This window comes from Paralichthys olivaceus, chromosome 4, assembly GCF_024713975.1.
Source record: "Paralichthys olivaceus isolate ysfri-2021 chromosome 4, ASM2471397v2, whole genome shotgun sequence".
Taxonomy (NCBI): domain Eukaryota; kingdom Metazoa; phylum Chordata; class Actinopteri; order Pleuronectiformes; family Paralichthyidae; genus Paralichthys; species Paralichthys olivaceus.
Genome location: NC_091096.1, coordinates 6,373,906 through 6,380,638, shown reverse-complemented (window position 1 = coordinate 6,380,638; position 6,733 = coordinate 6,373,906).

Sequence of the window (6,733 nt, the reverse complement as noted above, 5' to 3'; positions counted from 1 at the left end):
CTGCACTTTACTTATATTCTATACAAACCACTAGGTATATATTATGATGATACGTTTTTATTTACTTTTTTATTGTGTGTGTTTGTGTCTAAAGATAAGATAAGTCACTAGTATTGTTGCAAAGCATGTGTATGACATGAACTCTGTATCTCTCTCTCTCTCTCTCTATATATATATATATATATATATATGTATATATATATATATATATATATATATATATATATATATATATAAAAGTAATCTGTACATTTTACAGCCTTATGTTTTTCGTTGATTGTTTGTTTTCATCAGTTTCATTTCATTGCAGCTTATTGGCACATTTGAAACTGTGTGTGACGTGTCTGAGAGGAATGAAGTCATTTATCAGAGATCGACGGCAAAACAAAGGGTTCATGAGTTCCTTCAAGTAGATTTACTGTGTAGGTTACTGCATATATAGGTAAATGTTGGTATAGGTTACTATGTTTTTACATGGGATCGATAAATAGTATTTCAAAACGAGAGTGACCGTCTGCAGAACACAAACCTCCAGCGAGGCCCAACAACATAAAATCTGAAGTGGTCTGATAACCTCAATTATTTATTTGTCATAAAACACGGTCAAAAATCCTGGATCTGACCTAAATCCATGATCCAAACCAAACAAAATTCTTCCCAGGACTAGGCTCCATCCCTCCACCAACTCTGTAAAAACCCATTTAGTTGTTTTTGTATAATCCTGCAAATGAATGCATACTAATACATATAAAAAAAACATAATATACAATTACAAATACATTTGAAAAGAGCACTGGTTGTACAGCAGCTGTGAGACAGTGTAAAGTGACACACACTGACATGACACTTTGAACCAGAATGGCAGAAGAGCTCAAACCTCCAGGCCCAGCTGTCCCTTTAAAATAAATCAAGCCGAACCAGATTACACGCACCAGTCCCCTAAATATGTCTGATTTTGTTCATCAAGTTCCCTGAACTATTCTCTGGGAAATCAGGGAAAATGTGAAAAAAAAATAGTATTTCACAATGTTTAAGAAAGAGAAATAAATTGAATCTGCTTTTAAAGTTAACAGGTTCTTCCTTGGATCATATCCCACGTTTCCACCAAGTTTAAATTAAATCAGTTCAGCAGTTTTTTTGCATAATCCTGCTAACAGACAGACAGACAGCAGTGAAAACACGACCTCCTTACAAGACGTAACACTGTGTGTGGCACAACCAGTAAACATTGAGCAGTAACAGTTTTCTGATGTCAGCAGATGCCAGAAGTTTCTGTCCTCCTGTTAAATGCAGCGACGCCTTCACAGACAGTGAGGTGAGAAGTGAGGACTGACAGTTTCATAAAAATAACAGATGCAACAGATTTAAACATCATCATCAATCGACCTTTTGTCTCTTTGTCTCACTGGTTCACTTTGTCCTGCTGAGTTTCTTCAATAGATTTGTTGAAGAGTAGAGCAGGAAGTTTTCCAGCCCATTCATGGCTTTGTGCACGGTGGACACGTACTCCACAGTCCATGATGTTGTCCACACTGTTCACACCTGTACAGGACATATTGGAGATAAATGAAGCAACTCATTTGTACAAACTTCTGGAAATCAACTGAAAATATGAAGACCACAGGTCAAAGGCATTAAAAACACAACTTAGAAGACAAAAAATGATCTTTGTGACACAAATACATTTATTTTAACAAAGTTTTCTTCATTAAAAAACTGTGACTGAACAGTAATCCTCACCAATGACGCCTGTAAACTGTCCCACTGCTAACTGGCTCCTCCCTTTTGTCAATGAGAAACAGTTTTGCCAAGATGTCCTCCTGAATGTCCAATTAACACAATGTTGTCCTGTAAAAATGTAGAAAATATCGTGTCGTTTTAATTTGTTAATTCATTAGAAACAGATTACATGGTTGAGATCAGAGACACTCAAACAAAAATTAAAAATATTTATTATAAGATATGAGGGTGAACTTTAAGGTTAAGTACAAAAATCATTTTACTCCATGGAAATCATAAACTACGTGGAGGTTTTACATGATTTAACCTTTAGACGTTTTTAATTAATAGTCATTTCTGTTGTAAACTGATAACACTCTGAATTATTTCATACTAATTGAACATCTGTCCATTCTCTCAGGCTCAAATCAAGCTGTCGTTCCCCTGGGAATCAGATCAGAGTCAGTTCAGATACCACAGTGACATTTGGAATTACATTTCTTATCTGATGTTTGACTGCAGAAGAATTCTGATCAGTACTGTTCACTTTCCAGTCATCCACTTTACATATGTGCTACAGATCTTTAGAAAGCTGTGAGGACCACTGTGGTGTTCTGGCCTTTGGACTGAAGGAGGAATCAGGACAAATCTTCAGACATTCACCGAACCAGCAGACAGAAAATAGATCTTCTTCTTCAAGAGCCCCGTGTTCCTCCGTGGATAAAAACCACAGGAACGTCTGCAGCCACGTTCGGCGGGTGGTAGAAATCCAGCTTGTTACGATGGTCAAGTCCAGACAGACAAAACATTGACAGTTTTCGGTTTTGCAAAGGGATCAAATGGAGTCAGGAGTCAAAGCTGAGACAAGTGTATCTGTGATATTATTTAGACATTAGCTGAGATGTTTGGTTCCTTCCCTGCAAAGACTCACTAGCACATTTTTCTTTCTATCATTTTCTTAACTTAACTTTTCACAACCGTCTCAGATTTAATTATTCCAGTAGAAACGTCTCCTGTTCCAGATTTATGAGATGTTCCAGCACAGCTCTGAACAAACAGTATATTCTCCAACAGTGAGAAGGAGGATTAATAATTCACTTCTCTTAGTGAGCAAAAACACTGAGCTGTGTTTTGTGAGACATAGAACAGATTTACAGCATTTTACAGGAAACCTTGGTTTTAGAGCCTCTAAGTTTTTCTTCTATTCAAACTTATTGGTCCATTCATGAGTCCACTGGGCAGCTAGAGCGATGGAGTACAGGAGGACCACCCACATGATGCCACTGGCACGTGATGTTTCAACCCTGACCTTCAAAATGGAAAAAAAACATATATTATATATAAATGTATATATATATATATATATATATATATATATATATATATATATATATATACATATATCCTTTTTTCAAAAGTAAAGTCTCACTATGCTATAAAACATTGTGTTTGAGAGGCTCTTACATGTCGTGGCTCAGTCCGTCTGTCTCACCTGCAAACATCCAAAGATTAAGAACCAAAAATGTAAGAAACAGGAAAACATGCTGAGTTTGATCCTGTTATAAGAAACCCAGGTTGTAACCAAGGGGTGAGCTGTGGTTACTGGTTTTGTTACCTCTGTCTAACACAGCACCAAGAGTTTCAGTATCAACTATAGGTTCAACTAGTAAATCATTCAACGGTGCTTTATAGATGAACTGTTAATAAATACAACATTGGGGTTGAAGGTTTACGTTCATTCAGTTCAGTGATTCTGAACCGTGGGGTCCAGGTCATGCACCGGTGTAAAATTCATAACGGAAAATAATGAAAACAAACAAACAAACAAACAAGCAAATAAGTAAAAAGAATTGATCAGGTGATTTATGTGTTGGTTTAAAAACTTTCTCATCAATATCTACACCTGAGATACTTCTTTTTTTTTCACAGCCTGGATATTGAAAACCTTTTGTCTGAATAACGGGTTATGGTTTAACTATAGGAAGATTAATATATGATTATAGATGATGAATAAACTCACTGGTTAGAACTAAACACCAGCTTCTTGTCTTGTCTACCAGGGCGCCCTCTAGTGGGACTCGATAAAATAACACACAACAGCAATGCAAACTTCTGCCAGATATATATAATAATCTGAAATGTATTGTTTTACCTTTACCTTTATGTGTGGATTACAGGTCTATTAGAGTTATCCAGGTAAGTGCTGTGTCGATTAACCGATATAAAAAGAAATGATTGCAGATTGTAGCTTGATTGTGTTTGTGACAACAACAACTATTGTTTATGACAGCTGAGAAGAAATAACTGAAACCTGCGTCAGTGACATTTTCAAGAGGGAATAGATATAGAACTACTAATGCTTAAACCACCTTCGACCGTATTAAACTAAATATTAACTAAACCAGTGTTTTGCTGAATATACACAAACAAAGATGAACGACCCGACGAGAGAGACACCCTCCTCAACTTCCGGTGTAGCAACGAAAACTGCAGAGCTTCCGGGGTGAAAATGTGATCAACTGCCAGAAAGTGACTGTGTCTTGAAAACTGATTTTTTTTTTTTTTACGAGTTGTCTTGTTTGTCTTTAAAAAAAAAAGTCAAATAGTAAAGATTATAATCCAGGGGATGAGGACAAATAAAAACACATCAGAAAAACAAATGAGTATCATCAGGAAAGATAATTCAATTATAAAAGTCAAAGTTGACCCCAGTGTAGAAAAGATAATTATACAATTAACCAATTATATATATTATAATCAGATTGTATATTTATAGAATATCTGTAAGCAGCATTTTACTTTAGTTTTGAGGCAGGGCTGTATGGGACTCACTACTACTACTACTACTACTACTACTACTACTACTACGACTACTACTGGTAATAATAATAATTATACACTTTTTGATCAGGAAACATCAGCACAGACAATGACAAAAAAATAAAATGTATGAGAGGAAATCAATATGATAAATAAGCAGATGCAATAGTTTCTAAACGATTTTATGAAAAGAGAAGTTTAGTGTGCATAAGAATAATAAACTTGTTCAAATAAACTGTTCAAAACACAGTTACAAGTGCTTTACAAGATAACAAATTAATGCAATCAATAGGAAACACTTGAAGGTCCTAAATAATTGACAACATCTCGTGGTTTACTTCTTTAATTACAGTAGAAAGAGGAAATCATAACCAGCAGCAGAATTAGTGAGAAGTTTGGAATCTGCTGGTATAACCTGCACTGCCGGCACTTGTCCAGCAGAGGGAGGAAGAACTGCGTCATGTATTCCTGGATGTGACTGAGGTGTGAACATCTTGCCTGCAAATCCACCAAAACAAGAATTAAAGATTTTAAATGAATCAAAAATGATGTGTTGGTTTTACACTGAGTCACAGACGGAACTGCACCTCGACGTGTGTGTTCTCAAAGTTAGAAATGGTTCTGCAGCTTTAACCACTTTACGATCATATATCATGTAAAATGTTTAATCGTACACTTTGAAAAATGGTCACATTAGTTCTTCAGCATTGAATAAACAACGTAATTCAATGGATATATTGTTTTGTTTCTTTGCTCCACATATATATTTCATGATTGGTGCACCTCACACTAAATCCCTCTTTGTGAGTTCACAGAGGCCGGTGCTGTTCTGGACGGAGGTTTCATTGGATCCTGACCACAGAAAACCTTGGATTCGACATTGTCAATTCATGGAAAGCGGAGCAGCATGTGAGCCCTGACTAGGCCGAGGGTTATTGTTATGTTTGGCCCCACGGAGCCGAGCCTGCGTGTGTGGTTGTTGCTCCATGGACCCTGATGTGGGGAGTCCCAGGTGCTTTTTCTGAAGCCACAGTGGAAACGCAGCCGTTCAGCGAGTGCAAACTCAGGCGTTGGGCCCGCAGCGTGAGCAGAGTCAGCCTGTTTTAAATGCTGCGGTAGAAACTCACAGCGTGTTCCTGTGCTTGTTTAAGAATGATATTGTCCTTAAGGGAATTATTGTATGCACAGTGGGATTAAGATAATAACACTTGACGTACACAAAGCCTGAGTCTTGTGTAGGCGTTCAGGAGTCTGAGAGACGGTCTGATCCACAGAAGCAGTGGAAATGTTTAAAAGATCATTTTAGTGACAGATAGAGAATACAAAGATTGTCAAACGTTATGTTAAGTGTGCACTCTGAGGTATCGACTGAAGACGAGCGCAGATACTGAAGAGAAATGATGTAACGATCCTGCTATTTGTTGTTGTCTGAGATCATTTCGGAGCTCAGTGACTGGTTGATGCTGCAGTGAAGCATCAACCATCACATACTCGTCCTTCAGCAGGGAAGCTTCAGGCCACAGCAGCAAACAGCTGAACCTCCTGACAGCATCACTGCAGCTGCAGCAGAGACGTTCTGTTTCCTGGACACGTCGGAGCAGCTCATCAGCTCCTTCAGCTCCAACTGTCTGATCCTCTGAGATCCGTTCAGCCAAAGATGACTTCAGAGTTTTCTTCACAAATTTCATTCACAAACAATTCAATTCAATTTGTTATTATGCTAAAATTATAGAATGAAACATCATGATTGACAGCTGCAAAGGACACAGTGAAACAGGAGCACAAAGTCGTTCTGGAATAATGACAAGAGGAATATGTTTCTGTGTGTCCTTCTGTAACCTGCACAACACAGAAGTTATTGTCAAAATATTTGACGTTGTCCACATCTGAGCTAATATTTGAACAACGGCCTCAAAGTGGTGAAGTCTTAGAAAAAAAAGTTGAAAGTCGAGAAGATCAAGAAAATAATTGTCCCTCTAAACTTACAAGGTGTGAGCAGCTCAGTATTGTGACAGGTGGCGAACCAGCACCGTCAACTGGTTTTTGCACATTGAGCCCTGAGACAATCGTGTCTTTGTGCTCTGCTGATATCCAAAACGTGGAATTAAAAATAAAACGAAGAAACGTCCACATGTTCCTGTTTTTGTAAGAGCGGCTACGGAGAAATGTTATATTTCCTGTTATAATTATTTAA